Here is a 19,365-nt window from a genome sequence, read left to right as displayed (position 1 = left end):
TCAGGTAAAAGAAATAAATCAATGAATTAATAAATAACAGTAAACTGATTTTCTGCTATTTTCATGGAACTATTAATAGAGATTTTAGTGTATTTAATACAAATTATATCACACTGCTGTTGCACTCTGGACTCTGAGAGGTCAGAAGGTCTGAAGGCTGCAGTTCATATCTCAGGTTTATATTAATGTGCTCATTGTAATGTTATCTTTTCAATGATAGCAAATCATTCACAGAGACTTCTCTGGCAAACATTCCACATAATCAAAGTCTAATAATAAACAGAGTTGTGCTATACTACTTTAATAAAAACTTTTAGTCGTTGATATGGTGAAGCTATCTATAAGGAGGTGTTAATTTAAGATTTATGGAAAGAGACTCGGGCCACAGATTTCTCCAGATTCTCTGAATTTTTTCATGATATGATGTGCTGTAGATGATGAGATATTCATAGCCTTCACAATTTCACATTGAGGAGCATTATTCTGAAATTGTTCCACAAATTGTAGATGTAGTTTTTCGCAGATTGGTGTACAGAGGCCCATCTTTACTTCTGAAAGACTCTGCCTCTCTAAGATACTCTTTTTATACCCAATCATGTTACTGACCTGTTGCCAGTTAACATAATTAGTAGCACAATGTTCCTCCAGCTGTTTCTTTTTAGTACTTACTGTTCCAGCCTTCTGTTGCCCCGTCCAAATTATTTTGAGACGTGTTGCACCCATAAATTCAAAGTTACCTATTTTTTCCCTGCTTTTTTTTGTCTTTTTATATTCGCGGAGAACGCATTTAAATGGCAACTCCGTCTAACATACACAAAGAGTCACTCTAAGAGTCACTTCACTTCATTCTTGTTGCAATATAATAATGTATGGTACATTACCTTAATCTTTGAAATTTCAACTAACATTAGAAATAAATTTCTATTCTCATCACTGCTCCTACACAGCAAATTGAGCAGAGTTAAATTTTTGGTGTTTATGAATAGAATCAATCTAGCTCTACTTGGAAATGCTCTAATTCTGTATGTTGTCTAATCTGTTAGATTTCACACTGTACCATGAAACAGTTGGTGTCAAAATGGAGTGTTATAACTGTTTTCTAGAATTCAACTCTGATAGTGTCACCCCTTTGGGGGAACGCACCAATAGGAGTGACTGACCTAGATCAGACTGAGTATCGGCAGAAGATGGTCGGTGAGGATGCATCATCTTCAGTCCTGGATTTGTTCCCTCGTTTCCTTGATGTACCTGGATTGGTAAGAAAATTTTTAGCTTTGGAAGTAGTTTTGAAAAGGAAATTTTCTCTGTAGTTATTAAATGAGTTCACTGGTACAGTAGAGAAAGGAGTTGTTCAATGATCACCGTAACACCAACAGGCCGGTCCAAACTGAGAAATTCAACGTTCTAATCTTTTATATCCCAAATGTATGCATAAATAACACAGCAGATCTTAATTTTTAGTATTTGACCTTTCATCCATTTATGTCCGTTATGTTTAAACCTGTATAAACCTTGTTTATAGATCGACCAGGATTTCTCCATAATGTTTGGTGACGAAGTGTCTCAGAAGTTCCTGGCAAAGTGGTCAACATTCTTCAAGCCAAAAATCATTGCAGACTGCAAGACTCTTAAGAATATGGGCGAGCTGCTGTCAGGAACTGAACCTGAATCTGAGGACTACAATGGTTAGTATAAACTGTTTTGTATTTTAAAAATGTTCCAGTCTTTTAAAAAATAATTAAAGAGAGATTGCTGCAGCGAGATTAACAGCCTTGAAGATGTTCACATGTTTTGTATGTAAATCACACCTCAGAACTTGTTTGGTTCCTTTGTCAACATTTAAAATTTCAACATGGTTTATATCCTAGCAAAAAGTTACATATAAAATGTGGAGAGCCAGGTTGCCCTTTATCATTTTGTACTTATAGTGGCTTCCGAAATCACCTCAGCAAAGTACATAGTCACACTATTGATCAAGAGATCGATACTAATCAGGATCTTTCCACTCAGGGAGAATATGAGGCGGAATGTTCAAATGATCGCCCAAATTCTGTTGCCACTTTACATACTTCACAAAGTTCTGTTGTTACTGAAGTCAGCTTCAATGTGTGGATCAATTGTTGCTCATTTGCAAGCATCAGGTCTTTCTGAAAGTGCTGTCCAAACAATTGTTTGTTCAATGGAAGAAGTTGTTAATGATGTTAAAATCCAAGCACGAGATGCAGTTCTTAAAACTGTTACTCCTGAAAGTACAAGTTCAGACACTTGTAGAAGAATAAATCACTGTTTTGATCAATTAGGTAATCTGATCTGTGATCACCATACTCTATTCAAAGAATTGTTTCCTGACAAGAGGTCGATTCCCAAGCTCCACTTGATGATGCACTATCTGAGATGCATAAAAAATTGGCCCTCTTATCCATATGTGGTGAATGTGATTTGAAGCTAAGCACCATATTTTCAAAAGATGTTGCAAAAATTTCAAGAATCTCATTAAATCATTAGTAAAGCAACATCAACGTCAATTGGCATTTAACTATGAAAATGATTGTTTTAGAAGGTTTGAATTTGGTCCTACATCAAAAACCATCTGTAACTTGCATGGTGGGGAAGAACTCAGTCAGACATTATATTTAGAAGCCTGTTTGAGTGTTACAAGTACAAAGTGGGTCAGACATTATGGTACTGAGTATCAGATTGGTGTGTTCATATGCACTGGATGTACCTATGATCTCCCTGTGTTCAAAAAGATCTGTTATATAATAATATATGAAGAGAGTGCTTTCATTATTTCCTGCAATGTAAAAATGATGTACTATGATGACCACTTCACTGAATACTGTATAGAAGATAACCAAATGGATGAGTTTTCTGTCATATCTGTGAATGAACTGACACACTTTAGGCCATTTGACCAGCAGTGCTCTAATGAGAATAATCAAAGAGAGTACATAGTGCCCAATTGTTATATTTAGAAAGACGTGACCTGAGGGGTCAGTAATGTTAACACCCTTGAAAAAAGAAAACTATTATAAAGCAACCAACTTGGTTTTTTTCTTTATTTGCCTTTTAGATTTGTAATCATTTAAATGTTATTTTAATTGTGCAGTAGCATATTAACACTTTATAGTGTTAGAGGCAACTCATTTAATAGTACGCAATTAACACTATGAGATTTAATGAATTACTCCTATGAGAATTAATTTCTAACACTACACACTGGTGTTGAGAAACTAACACTTGAGTAGTGTTCAATTTCAACTATACAAAGAGTTGACGTGAAATCTATTAAAGTGTTAAAATGACACTGTGGAGTGTGGACCCCTCCGGACACTTTAAAAGTGTTGAAATGAAACTCCAATAGAGTGGATTTGTTTCTGTTGATTTTGCTGTGTATGTATATTTTATAATGTTAAAGTGCACACCTTGATTTCGATTATAATAACATTATTAATGTATTTCTAATGTTATTAGGCATGTCATTCTCATCACTGCTCCTAGATAACTTAGTGTTCCCTTGCGGCCTCATCTATTTCACTTCGAGAATATCCACAAATAGGGAAGAACATTACCTTTATCTTTGTAATGTATACAATAATGATCATGAACGGGTTAAAAAGGGGACACAGTAATATAAACCATGTAATATTTCTTACCCAACTCGGGCCTAACTACAAATGTACTCTTATGACAGAATACCGCTGCTGGGAAATTGCCGTTCCCGGGGTTGGGTACACGAGGGCAGTCAAGCTCCATCCAGCACAACACACAACGCCACCTGAAGCAGAAGGTAGGTTTGGGCTATTTTACAGACACAGCTCATTACTGTGCATTGTATTGTTCGGACATAACCACAATTAACGGCTCTTCTATAAAAACAAACATTATGTAATATTCATAGCACTATATTTATACTAAAAATACAAAATTAATAACTAACCTTTTTCTAATGTTGATAGAAAGCATCATTTACACACACAGATATATATATATATATATATATATATATATATATATATATATATATATATATATATATATATATATATATATATATATATCCTTTTCTCTCCATACCACGTTCTAATATTTAAACTGGACACACGAGGGCAGTCAAGCTCCATCCAGCACAAGACACAACGCCGCCTGGAACAGAAGGCAGATTTGGGCTACTGTACACAGACACAGCTCATCGGCGTTATTACTGTGCATTGTCTAGTTTTCACATAAGGACAATACACGGCTCTTCTGCACTGTTCATCATCATCTATATAATAAACAAACATTATGTAATATACATAGCAGTATATTTATCATAATAAAGTTCACTCATTAATAACAAATAATAAACATTTCTATATGTTGATAGAAATATAAAGCATTTTTATTTATATATATATATATATATATATATATATGTGTGTGTGTGTGTGTGTGTGTGTGTGTGTGTGTGTGTGTCCCCTTCGCTTATCTAAATATTCAAACAGCCCAAGAAATAAAATTAGCTATTTTCTGAGACGATGAAGTGACTCTTAAAAGAGCCTTTGTGTATATTAGATGGAGTTGTTGTTTAAGTGCATTCTCCGCGAATGCGGCAGGCCAGCTGAATATCCTTGAGAGAGATGGAGAAATGTGAAAAGCTAGCACTGTGGCTACGTGTTTCGCAACCATGAGCTGTATTTCAACGCTTTTTGGCCACAGCATGCTGCCTCACAAACGTCCCAATTCATGCCCCCCTTTTCCACAGTCGTTGTGTATATCCAGGTAAGGATAAAAGTTACATTTCCATCCATCCATCTTCTATACCGTGTAATCCTTCTCAGGTCACGGGTAAAAGTTACATTTTCCAAAGAAATTTAACTCGCTGAGATGGGCAGTCGGTACCTAGCCGCCCAAGGATTGGATTGCATTGCGACGGCTCAACTATGGAATTGTCCCGTTCTGTGAGACCTTTGGGCCATCTCGCCACATCGTCACCCTTCAGTTTATATGACGGCACAGCTCATACCTCAAGACTTGAATAAAATCTATTTGAGAAGTAGTCATCTAGTCAGCGAACATTAAACCCTCATTTGCATAGTTTTCGTTAAAAGTGGTAGGCCTCGGATGAGGTGGCCGAGAGGTTAAGGCGATGGACTGCTAATCTGTTGTGCTCTGCATGCGTGGGTTCAAATCCCATCCTCATCGCAAACTTGTTACTTTGCCTCCTCTTTCCAGCAATATCTGGCTTTGTTGCAGTCTGTCTTACACCTACAAGGCCTACAAACAGGAAGCTTTGTACAGGTCCCTGAGCTAGCACTAGAGAGGGTGGAGAAATGTGAAAAGCTAGCACTGTGGCTATGTGTTTTGCAACCGTGAGCTGTATTTCAATGCTTTTTGGCCACAGCTGCTGTAAGGCTCTGGCGTCCCTGGAGGTCCATCAACGCAGAACGCATTCCGCAGTCCAGACGACAGGGGCAAAGAACCTGCACCGAAACCACTTTATTGCTCCACACACCGGGATGTAATTTCATACGTGAGAGATATGTCAGCAAGAGGTTAAGGTGATGAACTGCCAATCCGCTGGGCACAGCCCATGTGGGTTTGGATCCTATTTTTCTTGTAAAGACCTTGCTTAAGCGCATTCTGTAAAGGAAGCGTGCATGGTGCAGACATTGTTGGCGTCTGCATGAGCAGTTAGTCTGAAGGGGAAATTAGGGTCAGGTGTTTTCAATCAACGGGATGACAATCAGGTATGAGTGAGCACCCTGTCTTATTTGAAGAACAGGGATCTATCAATGTCTGATCTTCACAACACATGTTTGTGGAAGTGTATCATGGTATGAAAAAAGGAATTTTGTGAGGATCTCAGAAAAAGAGTTGTTGATGCTCATCAGGCTGGAAAAGTTCAAAAAAATATCTCTAAAGTGTTTGGACTCCACCAATCCACAGTCAGACAGGTTGTGTACAAATGAAGGAAATTCACGAGCAGGGTTACTCCCCCCAGGCGTGGTCAACCAACAAAGATCACTCCAAGAGCAAGACATGTAATTGTCCACGAGGTCACAACGGATCCCAGGGTAACTTCTAAGCCACTAAAGGCCTCTCTTGCATAGGCAAAGGTTAATGTTCATGAGTCCACCATAATGAGTACACTGAACAACAATGGTGTGCGTGGCAGGATTGCAAGGAGAAAGCCACTGCTTTCTATAAAGAACATTGCTTCCTGCATGCAGTTTGCTAAAGATTACATGGACAAGACACAAGGCTACTTGAAAAAACATTTTGTGGACAGGTGAGACCAAACTAGAACTTTTTGGTTTAAATGAGAAGGGTTATGTTTGGGGGAAGGAAAACACTGCATTCCAGCATAAGACCCGTATCCCATTTCTGAAAAATGGTGGTGGTAGCATTACAGTTTAGGCCTGTTTCGCTCCATCTGGGCCAGGACGGCTTGTCATCATAGATGGAACAATGAATTCTGAATAATACCAGCAAATTCTAAAAGAAAATGTCAGGACATCTGTCCGTAAACTGGATCTCAAGAGAAAGTGGGCCGTGCAGCAAGACAACAACCCTAAGCACACAAGTCGTTCTACCAAAGAATGGTTAAAGAAGAATAAAGTCAATGTTTTGGAATGGCCAAGTTAAGGTCCTGACCTTAATCCAATAGAAATGCTGTAGAAGGACCTGAAGCAAGCAGCTCATGTGAGGAAACCCACCCACATCCTAGAGATGAAACTGTACTGTAATGAGGGATGGGCTAAAATTCCTCCAAGCTGACGTGCAGGACTGATCAACAGTTACCGGAAACGTTTGTTTGCAGTTGTTGCTGCACACCGAGGTCACACCAGATACTGAAAGCAAAGGTTGACATACTTTTGCCACTCACAGGTATGATTTCATCAATACATAAATGACCATGTGTAATATTTTTATCTGGTTTCTTTAATTAGGTTCTCTTTATCTACTTTTAATACTTGTGTGAAAATCTTATGATGTTTTAGGTCCTGGTAATGAAGATGTATAGAACGTTCTAAAGGGTTCACAAACCTTCAAGCACCACCGTAAGTGGAATGTAAGGTCATAGCAGAAGAGCTCTTCCGCAAACACTACCGATGTGACCGTGGACCATGGGGTCTTAAGCCTAGATGAATCGCGTCCAAAAGACCACCCCTTAGCTCTGTCTTCAGCTGGAAATGGTTAGATGTCCCCGGCAGAGCTGGTTAAGTGAAAGGCACTTGAGTCTCACAACAGCCCATTTGTCGCGCCCATGCCAGATTTCTTGTTGTCTGGCGGAATGACCCGGCCGAGTGGTCCAAGGTGCTGGATTTAGGCTCCAGTCTCTTTGGGGGCGTGGGTTCAAATCCCACTGCTGCCAGTTAGCTGAAAGTAGTTCTGCTTAACTTTCCCAGAGTGGAAAGTAGTTATGCTCAACTTTCCTTAATTTCTCCAGTTAATTCTCAGTGGTAGTCCTTATCACTACGGATGCAATATATTTTTCACCACATGTTGATTCCATGGCGCTGTTCTGAAGCTTGGTGTTTTCTTTTTTCTTTTTTTTTTTTTTGAAGATCTACATTTTGAATTGCCTCCGCTACTGCGTAAACCAGTTAATAATTTATTGGCTTTATTTTTTCGGCTTTCATCTCTTTTTGTTTATTTCTTTTTTCCCCAGACACCGATTAACATTCATCATTTTACCTGAGAATAAAAAGCGCTCTTAGGCGGCAGGTAAAGTGAACTATACACTTACATTTACATTTATTCATTTAGCAGACGCTTTTAACCAAAGCGACATATAAATAACAAAATTGCTTATTTACTCAAAAGAAACATCGGTATATTATGAATATCATTTGAATGGTTTAAACTATATATGTAGTGTCAATTCAGGAATATCATTATACGTTTGTATGCCGAGTGAAATTTCTATTGTCTACTGTTCAGTGTCTGTTGTTTGTTCAGTAGTCAAACACACTTAAAATAAAGTCTTTTGGTAACAAGTGAGCAGATCACACAATTATGTTAGATTAAGTTAGAATATATTAGAGTAGATGTGTATCTTTTCAATAGTTGTATAATTAAATTTTGGGTCATTGATCTTTTACTCTAATATGAAAACTGTCAAGTTATTTTAAAAGAATCAGTGACCATAATTTTACTTTACAAAACATAATGCATAACTAAGTAAATTCTTTTTATATATTTATTTATGTTAATTGTTCATATCTATGGGTACTATTCAGGCCATCAGCATGAAGGAAAAAAAATCCCTGGGAGAATCAACGTGTCCTTCAGGAGAGGCCCATCAGGTAATTTACTTCGGGGCTCATCTGAAGAGGCAAGAAGCATTAAAGACAATCCTTCATTGCAAGAGAAGTCAACACCTCAAAGAGAAGATGTGGTCAGGAACAATACAGCCACCCGCTTCGTTCAATCCACCTGCTAGTGGTGTTCCTGAAGACGCACCTCTGACACAGGCAGCAGTTGAGAAGACACCAAAAAAACAAATTAGATCCTGTTTAGCTTGTGGTCAGCCAAATTCTCGTTACATGGGTGATGGCTACTCTGTACATTTCTTTTAGCAGGCTGGTGATGTTAAATACTTCTACTGCTCCAGGAAAGTCTTTGAGGCATACTCTGCAGAGGGCCTTCTGGTCATCTGTGCAGGTTCTGCAACCAGCCACTAAAACAAGGACCCAATAGCCCTCATATCCACACTGGTTTCCCTGGAGTGGCAGGCAAATACATTTACTGTCTTTCTAAAGTGCTCTCCCTGTATCAGGCACAGGGAATGAATGCAGAGACGACATGGGCAGAGTTTCAGCAGTCCTCATTCTATGAGGCTGAGAGGCAGAGGTGGATTGTTGAAAAGAGAAAATAACTTTCCCCGCGTGGCAGGTGAGAATTCCATGTGGTAGGTTAGAATTTGACCACTGAACCACCAATGCTTATCTTAAAGGATTAAGGACAATGCAGAGTGTGCTTTTCATTAAGTATTGTTCTGATTAAACAGTTTGGTTTCAAAATAGAAAAGGAACATCCTAAGTCTCTTGTATATTTCAGCAGCATGGAGTTGGTCTAGTTTGGGCAGAAATGATGAGGCTTGTAATGTTCTTTTGGTGAAGGCGTAACTTTCAAAATTCACTTCTGCATTGGCCGGGAATTGAACCCGGGCCTCCCACGTGGCAGGCGAGAATTCTACCGCTGAACCACCAATGATTAGTTTAAATATGAGAGCAGTCACACACTATATTTCCAGATACTGTATAATATTATAATATCTCCTCTCTGCTCAACACGCATATAATACAGTCTACATACCGTAGAGCAGTGATTTTCAACCACTGTGCCGTGGCACACTAGTGTGTCGTGAGAGATCGTCAGGCGTGCCTTGAGAAATTGTCCAATTTCACTTAGTCTTAAAATTCTTTTTTATTAAAATTTTATTCATTATTATCTGCAAATAATAAGCCATTGTCGAGTGTCTGTGCTGTAATATAGTGACTGGAAGTGTAATGTAATATTCGTCCGGGTGGCAGCAGGTAATTGCCTCCTACCTTCTTAGAGACAAGAGAATTAGTGATGCGTGCGACAGGTCGTGGTGGCAGTGATGGAGAAGTTTTTAAAAAGGAAAAATGCAAACTCCGAACTGGGCCCTGGACAAGATTGTGACCCAAGTGAAGGGCCTAGTATGAGTGGTGGTAAAAAGAAAGCAAAGACGTGAGCTCGAGGCAATACAGCGAAAGTTATCTTTCGTTAGGATTTACTTTCACCAGTGATGAGATGACCCCGACTCCATTATGCTTGGTGTGTGGCGAGAAGCAGTCCAATAGCGCCATGGTGCCAAGCAAGCTTAAACGCTATCTCCAAGCGAAACACCCGTCGCTTCAAAACAAGCCGATGGACTATTTTGTTTGCCTGTGTGAAAACACCGAAACAGGCAACATTAATGAGAAAAACCACAAAGGTAAATGAGAAAGCCCTCAAAGCTAGTTGCTGAACTTGTAGCTAAATGAAAAAAGTCCCACACTGTGGCAGAGACGTTAATACTACCTGCCCGCAAACACACTGTCAACGAGATGCTCGGCCCTGACGCGGTTAAAGACATATCTAAACTCCCGCTCTCAGATAACACAATCGCCAGACATATTGATGACATGTCTACAGACATCGAAAGCCATGTTTTGGAAAAGATACGCATCAGTAGGAAATTTGTGTTGCAACCTGATGAGTCTACGGATATTCTCAGCTCTTGGCCAATGTGCGTTTTGTGGATGGAGATGCCATTAGAGAAAACTTCCTATTTTGTAAGGCACTGCCAGAAAAAAACAACAGGAGAGGAAATTTTTTGGGTCAAATCGGAATATCTTGACCAGGGAGGACTTACGTGGGAAAATTGCACTGATGGAGCTGCAGCCATGGTCGGGCACACCTAAGGCTTCGTTAGCAGAGTGAAGGAAAGAAACCCAGATCTTATTGTTACACACTGTTTTCTGCACAGTGAGGCCTTCGTTGCAAAGACTTTACCAGCAGAACTAGTTCCTGTGTTGGATGATGTTGTGCACATAGGGAACTTTGTAAAGACATGACCTTTGAAAAGGTATATTTGCATCTTTGCTCCATACAGCGGTCCGATGGTTGTAGCGTGACAAGTTGCTGGCCCGTGTGTATGAGCTGCGGGAGGAACTTAAAGTGTTTCTGACAAATGAGAGGTCTGATTACTCAAATCTGTTTGCAAGTGATGAGTGGTGTGCAAAGCTGGCATACCTGGCAGATATATTTCATCATCTGAATGAACCGAACACACTGATGCAAGGCCGAAATGAGAACCTGCTTACAAGCATGGATAAAATAAATGGATTCCATTTAAAGGTGCACCTCTGGCAACAACATGTGCAAAGTGCCAACCTTGAGATGTTCCCACTCACAGAGGAACGGCAAGATCACCCTGCTGCACTGTGCGAGGTAATAGGTAAACATCTGAAAACTCTTGAGGAGAAGTTGTCATTTTATTTCTCTTCAGCCTCCACTGAATGCCTTGACTGCTGTTGGAAAGGACATGACTTTACAGGAGCAGGAGGAACTAACTGAACTGAAACAAGATCGTGGTTTAAAGCTAAGATTTGCTGAACTTCCTTTGGACAGTTTTTGGTTGACTGCTGCCAAGGAATTCCCCATTCCGGCCAACAAAGTTTTGACATTGCTCCAATTTTCCACAACATATGTGTGTGAGCTGAGCTTTTCAAGCCTAACTGCTATAAAAACTAAAAACAGAGAGAGACTGAAAGCTGGTGAAGAAGAGCTTTGTGTATGCCTTTCTTCAATTCCTGCCAGGATATCGGCTTTGTGTTCATCTAAACAGGCCCAGGTTTCACTCTAAGTGAGTATAAATAAATTGAGAAACTACATTGTAATTATATATACTGTATTAGGCTACAGAGTGTCATTCTGTAACATTTTTGGTTGGTGGTGTGCCGCAAGATTTTTCCAATGTAAAAAATGTGCCATGGCTCAAAAAAGATTGAAAAACACTGTTACATTACACAATTTAAGAAGCTACACTTACTTCTGCTTCCATTTTAACACTTTTCAGTTTTGGAGCAACAATAACAGCAACAACAACAACAACAAAAAAGTGTTGGAACAAAATAAATCTTATTTTCCATTCCAGGTTGCAGGTATTCGCGGGTGCAATGCAACACTGTTCCACACACAAATAACTCTTTTGAATGGTTAAATGACTAAAATCAGAAAGCGCCACCAGCATATCTGACAAAGATGACTCATGAACCGATTCTTTAATCACTAGCTGAAAACGACGTATTGAATTTACACAAACGTCAAATAACAAATACAACATTCTACTTTCTCATGAATATGGTATAGTGTATTGCTTAATCAGCAGTTTTTCTTAGAAAGACAAGATATTTAAATCGAATGAATTTAATGAAATCACACATCAAGCTGTCTTTTCTAACAGAACATTAAATTTAGCATTAGCTCCCAGTTCCAGAAAGTTCTAGCCAGACATTCAGGGGGAAAGAATCAGAACAAAATGTAAAATAAAAAAAGTAGTGAAAGATGAAAGTGAAGGAATAAACAAGGGGTTTGTGTCTTAGTTGTTGAGTAATTAAAAACAAAAAAAAAGCTGTGAGAATCAGCGTTTGTCACAACGATGCCAAACGCTCTGCGTCTCCCGACTATTTCTTTGTCATTGTTCCCAAACTGAGAAATCAAGGTTCTTCAGTCATGTTTCCCCCACAATCAAGCTTTGGAGTTGACTCCATATTCACAATGACTATAGAGTCGACTCCAAAGCTTGATTCCTTTGAATCGACTCTATTCCCATTACCTGGTATCTATGAATAGACACCAGGTATTTAGGAATCGCCCTGTTAATGATGATAATGATCCTATGTACTTAATATTGCGGGTTGTTCCCCTAACCTTTAATTCGAGATTTGTGCTGAATTGATTCTTGGAACAGACTCATTCAGTGTTGCAATCGATTTCAGAATATTAGCAAGGGTTTGAATCGTTATCATTTCCCCTGCTTCCATTTGTAGGAAGTTGCCTTAATCACGATGAACCCAGGCTACGCAGGCAGGACCGAGCTCCGGGACAACCTGGAGGCCGCTTCAGATCCGTCTCCATGATTGTGCCCAATCACGCCGTCATCGCAGAGGTGTGCTCGGGTGCCGTCATTCATTACATTATGTAATGAACGCAATAACGGATGTATTCTGGCGTGTTACAGAACCGTTTCACGTTGTCTTTTTTGCTGTAGGTGGACTTGTGAGCTGAGGGCTTCAAGTCCAGTGAGACTCTGGCGAAGAAGATGATTCAGCTGTATAAGCTGTGCAGCAAGCAGCTTTCCCGGCAGGACCACTACGACTTCAGCATGAGAGTCGTCAACTCTGTTATCGTCATGGCCGGGTATGTCCGTCTACGAACAGGGTGAACATATTAGATTAGACTAGATTCATCCGTTGTTTTTTCTAAATTGTTAACTGAAACTATCTATAAATGTAACAGATGTCTTGCTGGAATAAATCGTGTGTGTGTGTGTGTGTGTGTGTGTGTGTGTGTGTGTGTGTGTGTGTGTTTTCCAGGTCTCTGATGCGAGAGAACCCACACCTGAGTGAGAACGTGGTGTTGATTAGAGCGCTACGATACTCCAACCTGCACAAGTTACTCAAGGATGACCCAGAACTTAAAATAAAATAAATTGATAAATAGTAAAGAACGCCAAAGCTTACATATGGAGTATCAAAGGTGTTTGCTCAAATTTAGCCTATTACCCAAAAACACTTAAAATTCAACTTAGAAGCCAATACTCACATCTACCTCTGAGACCAGTTGGAGATAGAAAAAATACACCAGCCGTGAGTGAGAAGAAGCAAGGGTCCAGCTTTATTGTTCCGTTCCACCACACGAGATCCACACCGATGAGAATTCTCAGAAGTGATCTGATACCCTGAGCTTAAGCTCCAGTATTTATATTGTATTTACCCAGTAAATAACCCATATGTTTCAAGAAGACTATGATATCACTACCAATAGGGTTAAAAAAGAGCTCATCTACCTTACTCTTATGTTCCAGAAAAGGGCTATTTCACTTACACATAGAATCAAAACCAGGGGTTCTCAAATTACACATAAAATCAAAACCAAGGGATTTCTAATAACCCAGAAAATCAAAACCAAGGGATTTCTAATAATCCAGAAAATCAAAACCAAGAGATTTCTGATAACCCAGAAAATCAAAACCAAGGGATTCTACTAACCCAGAGAATCAAAACCAAGAGATTTCAATAACCCAGAGAATCAAAACCAAGGGATTTGAATAACCCGTAAAATCAAAAGTGGAGAGACAAAACATTATCATTATCACAGGATCACTGGAATCAGGCACTAGGAGGAAATTCCAGGACAAATTAGGAAATACAATTAACTGACATTTGCAAATTCTTTGAAACTAAAAAGCTGTAATTATATACTATATAACTTTTTTTTTTAAAGCATTTAAAGTATATAACATTAGCACCTTGTAATGTTATACCAGATGAAAAGTAAAGAATCCTGGAACATCTGAACATCCATAATCTGAAAATCTTGAACCTAGTGTCAATCGAGTCAATCCAATCTTTCTTGTGTGCGTTTAGCGGTATTCAGTCGGACCTCTTTCCTGGTGTGGGCGTCCCCGAGCACGACTACGGCGCGCTTCAGTCGAACATCGAGGCAGCTCTATGCGCCCGCTCCCTGCAACCCGTCTCCAGCATGACCGCCAAGGTGATCCAGATCCACGTCCCAGTATTAGCACAGCTGCTTCTGCGTGTTCACCTACGTGAACACATACAAAAAGACGTGATGTATATACAATCTCATTGTATACGAATTGGGCATTCTCGCTGACGATATAGCATGGATAGTTTATAATGAGTGCGTTCATACTGTATAAACCTGGGAACTGATCTGCATATGCACTGCTGTCAGAGCTGCAGTTATTTTTAAAAGATTTATTAACAGCTTCTGACCAATCAGATCTGACGACACCCATGATTCCCTTCGCTCTGAAGAGAAGGTGTGTAGCCATCTGTACCCTTTCATTGACGAGCTCAGTGACGATGTCTCTGGCGTGGACATCCACAGTAATGAGAGCTGTGATGATGCTCTGATGTATTTTGGGTAAGTTACCCTGAACCAGAGTGGCCAACACATTCAGCCTCTGTATAAACACACACACACACACACACACACACACACACACACACACACACACAGAGTAATACCCGTACATTACCACATAGTACACCATACACCATTATGTCATGTAATCAGAGAAGGAAATCTGAACTACAGTTCCCAGCAGCCACTGCATCACAGTCACATGACCACCTGCACCTGGATCACATTCCTGGTAAGCACTTGTGTATTTAGCCAGTTTTCACTGCACTCTTTGTCTCACGTTTGTCCTTCTTTACCTTTGTCCCTGGTGCTGTGTTTTTCTCTTTGGTTTATGTTTAGTCTTTGCCACAGTGATTTGCCCCAATGTCAGTATCTTTTGTATTTTGTTTAGTTCTTTATTAAACTTGAAAAATCTGCACTTGCATCCGTCTCAACCTCCATATCGTGACACAAAAATATAAATATAATATAATATTATATATAAAATGTGTGTGGGGGTATATATTAATAGAGAGAAAGGCATTTCTTCTCAGGGGGGAGGGGAGTAATCAATAGGAAGAAGGATCTGAGAGGGAACATGGACAAAATTAATGGAACTTTTTCCTGGTTCGGCCCTAAATTTGGGCCAGATTAAATTTCATCTGTACAAGTTGGACAATAGGGATGGGGAACATAGATCCAGTACCCTTAAACCCAATTAGAACTTCTATTCCAACCATTAAAACCATTTTTTATCTTGAAATCTAGGGGCTTACCCAAACAATAAACTCTAATCACCTAATTTTTAACCAATAAAAACTCCCTTTTACAATGTTGAAACTTAGGGGCCAACCCTAACCCTGAACTTAACCATCAGAAACAAATATGTTCTTTAAACTGATCCTCCAACCCCCAATAGTTAACCTCACCTAAAACATCTTACATTTAGACAGATTTTTTTTTAAAGTCTTTAATTTATTTATTCATTTTCATATGGTTCATTTACATGTGATTCATTTACATATGATTCATTTTCATGAGATTCATATTCAAGTGATACATTTTCATGTGATTAATTTACGTTGATTCATTTACCTGTGATTCATTTTCATGAGATTCATGAAAATTAATTTTTTTTAAAGTGGCAGAATTCGTTTTTAACACAATATATAGATTAAAAATATATATATATAATTTCTTTTCCATTTTTTTTTATACAACTGATATTTTCTCATAGAATGTTAAATACATATAGAGGAATATATACAGAATGAAGGACAAGGTTTTGTGCCTGTGCCACCTCCCACACCAATGAGTGTTGGGTTGAGTCATCGCCTAACCTAACCCTGCCTGAGCCTTTTTATTAAAGGTGTTTAATTTATTTTGATGTGGTTTAGTTTGTTAGAATGTGAATTTATCCGTTATATGTAGGCTAGCTAACTGCGTAGTTAACTAACGTTAGTCAGCTGACAAGAAAAATATCAGACTTTTTCCTCATCACCTGCCTGTCCAAACCCTGCCTCCTCTACATCAGATGCCGACGATGTTGAGACCCACTCGACCAGTGAAAGTTCTCAAGTGACATTTGAGTCATCCCGGCCCGTTTCAATCGGTGTGCAATCTTTTACAGATGATGACAGCCAAGCGCAGCGAGGTGAGTCTTCTCCCATCCCTGCGGCTCTCATCCCGACAAGACAGTTTAAATCAGCTTGGCTACAAGACTTCGCCTGGTTATGTTATGACAAAGGGAAAATGTACGGCACCTTTTGTGCTAAAGCAGGACAAGATATTGCTGGTAAAACAGAGTTCATTACCAGTTCGAGTCATTTTAAAAAAGAAACCGTAAAGAAGCATGGAGAGAGTACAAAACATGAGACCGCCAGGGATTGTGTCATTGCTAGGTCTGCCCCTCGTGCCACCCCAATCGTGAAAGCAGTGCAACGTGCTACTGATAAAGTCACTGAAAAAGAGATGAGGGAATTGAAAATAAAATTCAATGCAGCCTACATGACTCTGAGCCTGAATAAGTAGGAATTGAATAAAAAAGTGGAAAAAAAGAAACAAATGACTGCACATTTAAGTATTTACGATAATATGATTCAAGATGGGGGCAGCACTGCTACTGTTGGGCCCTTGAGCAAGCCCCTTAACCCTCTCTACTCCAGGGGCGCTGTATCATGGCTGACCCTGTGCTCTGACCCCAACTTCCTAACAACCTGGGATATGCAAAGAAAAGAATTTCATTGTGCTGTAATGTATATGTGATCAATAAAGACTCATTATTATTATTATTATTATATGACGTACTGAACATTGCACATATTGCACACTGTGTCTACTACTTTTATCTCTCATAGAACTATCCACAGTCCAAAGGCTGTGGAGCTAGAAGGCTACGTGTGGGAATGACAAAAGATTTTTAAAAATAAAATAAAAAATGTATCAATACATGAAATTAGATTACACAATGTAGTTGAGGTTTACATGAATAAGCAGAAATGTAATCATGCTTATCTTTCCTATAGCACAAATGAAAAGCCCTCTCTAGAAGAGCAGATTTGTCAAATGAAACTTTTTCCTTCTTTTCCACTGCTACGGTAAACTAAAGAGTAGATATTCAAATGACACTGCTAAATATGACTAGCATTAGCTACGTGTACTAGTGCAAAATAGTCCATCAAATGTATTAGCAGGTGTAGCCTATACACGAGTCCACTATTGGTCATATCACTATTGAGAACACGCCCCCAAATTCATTGCTTTAGTAGAATTTAATGATAAGTGAAATGATACTCATATTGTAATGTCCTTAGTATTTGTTCAGTCTACAGGTCCTCTAACACTCTGTTAAATGAATAAATGTAAATGTACTATGACGTAAATTTTGTTTTAAATCAATTAATTCAGAAATTACACACAATGTTAAGTTGATGTAATTATCAACATTATTATGTCAACACCACTCATCAAAATAATGTGTACAACTTTAAATATTTAATTAATTCAATAAATTAGAATTTTTATCTTGCAACCCCACATTAAATTTAGATTGGGGGGGTTTGTTTTGTATAGCTCCGCTTTTAGAAAATACACAATGGTTGAATGTGAACATAAATGAGCAGAATGTAAGCTTGTGAAATAAATTAAACTTTATTGATTGCACTTTTGAGAAATTGGCATGACTTTGAATAAAAATGTACTGAAATAAATACTCTAAAACATTGATCTACCCGAAGAAATGTTCAAAAAAAAAAAAAAAAAGTTTTTACATACCTTCTAAATAGGTCCCTTTAGGAGGTAAACGTTTTAAAGACGGTGTTTTATAAGAAACGCGCGTATTACATGCCTTCTAAACCTAACCCTTTAGAATGTAAAATAAAAATTTCTACAGTCCTTCAAGGCTGTATGTCGTCGTTGTTCTCTTTTACTGAAAGAAAGGTCAAAATCATCGGTGTTATTTGTTGTGAAGACTGAAGTGACAATATGCCTGAAGAAAATGAAAATATGTATTACATATCCTACCTTCTAACCAGGTTAATTTAAGGGTGAAAAACCTTTTTTAAAGACGGTGTTTTAAAAGAGTCGTGCATTTTGTTTAAACTATAAACAAGATTTCAGAAAATGGTTCACCAATGAGGATACTTACACAGAACTTTCGCTAAATACATAAGCTTTCATCTATGCTTTGACATCCCATGTCCCAGCAGCACATTTATGACCTCTGATGACCATGTGGGTGTGCGGGGGTGGGTGTGAGAGAGAGAGACACACAGGTGTTCTTTTGGGGGTTTTGCTGACCAGAATTCTTACAAATGTGTTTGTTAACGAATTAAAGGGAGTCGTGTGTCTCAGTGTTAAAATAATGGTTAAGACGTTGTGGTTAAAACACAGAAGAAACTCTGCAACTATCTGTTACAATGTCTGCTCCGAGAAATGCTAATACCCTTAGAAGATTGCTGTGTATTCACCAACAAGAGGACCTGTTGAAATGAGAGAGGACCTGACTTTTGCTACAAAAAAAAAAGAAAAAAAACCAAGAGGATAGCTGATGCTATTCTACTTGTTCTCATACCATGACACGAAGGCATTCCTTGAACCAAGACAAGCCTTCAGAGTGCGCCTTACGAATAAGAGTTATGCTGGTAACGATTTCCAAGCGACATGCTGGTCAAAAGTGTGCTAGTTGTAAACAAAAATACGAACAAGGTCGTTAAACAGAAAGCACTGGGGTTAAGTTGATCTCAACTTAGAAACTGGCCAACATAACAGATAGGACCAAAGTTCAACATTCTCTTGGTTAACGTCACCATTTTACAGGTTTCACAAGAACCTTGTCTCTTTGTATGTCTCAGACTGCAGGCAGTCAGTGGGTAAAGAAGTATGAAGGACAGAGCCGTGGTTGAACCCTGTTGGTTTGTATCCTTGAATAGTGGTGCTGAGCTGTGTTAATAGTTTGTAGAAAGCCATGAGAACCAGATGGGATGGGCCCTTTCCAAGCCAAGGGCTGAGCACCATTTATGTCTGTGAGAACCGTTGAACTAGAGCGTCCACAGGCCTGACCTACAAGCTCCAGGGTAAAGTGCGCTCTCACTCATCGAGCCCAGATAGCTCAGTCGGTAGAGCGTCAGACTTTTAATCTGAGGGTCCAGGGTTCAAGTCCCTGTTTGGGTGTTGTAGTACCCTCCAGATCCTCTGAGAGGTCCAGTGAAACCA

General features: G+C 39.0%; 2 protein-coding genes, 1 long non-coding RNA gene and 3 other non-coding genes across 7 annotated transcripts in view; 3 read left to right on the top strand and 3 right to left on the bottom strand.

Moving 5' to 3' along the window:
* Positions 1–19,365, bottom strand: part of LOC108272388 (piwi-like protein 1) — a 496,438-nt gene that overhangs the window by 8,829 nt on the left and 468,244 nt on the right. The gene's annotated exons all lie outside the window — the stretch shown is intronic.
* atg3 (autophagy related 3) overlaps positions 1–19,365 on the bottom strand; it is a gene marked incomplete in the record, with an annotated part of 729,311 nt that overhangs the window by 421,506 nt on the left and 288,440 nt on the right.
* On the top strand, positions 7,274–7,360 carry trnal-uag (transfer RNA leucine (anticodon UAG)). The gene has a single exon. It is a non-coding gene; the product is annotated as a tRNA-Leu (tRNA).
* trnag-gcc (transfer RNA glycine (anticodon GCC)) lies at positions 9,134–9,204 on the bottom strand. Its single transcript has one exon. It is a non-coding gene; the product is annotated as a tRNA-Gly (tRNA).
* LOC128634250 (uncharacterized) lies at positions 10,131–15,573 on the top strand. 2 transcript variants are annotated; one of them, XR_008397581.1, is made up of 4 exons: positions 10,172–11,365; positions 12,552–12,670; positions 12,773–12,921; positions 13,098–15,573. It is a non-coding gene; the product is annotated as an uncharacterized LOC128634250 (long non-coding RNA). The 2 variants fall into 2 exon arrangements; XR_008397580.1 differs by lacking the exon at positions 13,098–15,573 and having other exon boundaries at positions 10,131–11,365; positions 12,773–13,053.
* On the top strand, positions 19,251–19,323 carry trnak-uuu (transfer RNA lysine (anticodon UUU)). Its single transcript has one exon. It is a non-coding gene; the product is annotated as a tRNA-Lys (tRNA).

The sequence above is a fragment of the Ictalurus punctatus genome, chromosome 12, assembly GCF_001660625.3.
Source record: "Ictalurus punctatus breed USDA103 chromosome 12, Coco_2.0, whole genome shotgun sequence".
NCBI classification, from domain to species: Eukaryota; Metazoa; Chordata; class Actinopteri; order Siluriformes; family Ictaluridae; genus Ictalurus; species Ictalurus punctatus.
The sequence above is the reverse complement of the archived record's forward strand: the minus strand, read 5'-3'. Positions and strand labels throughout refer to the sequence as shown.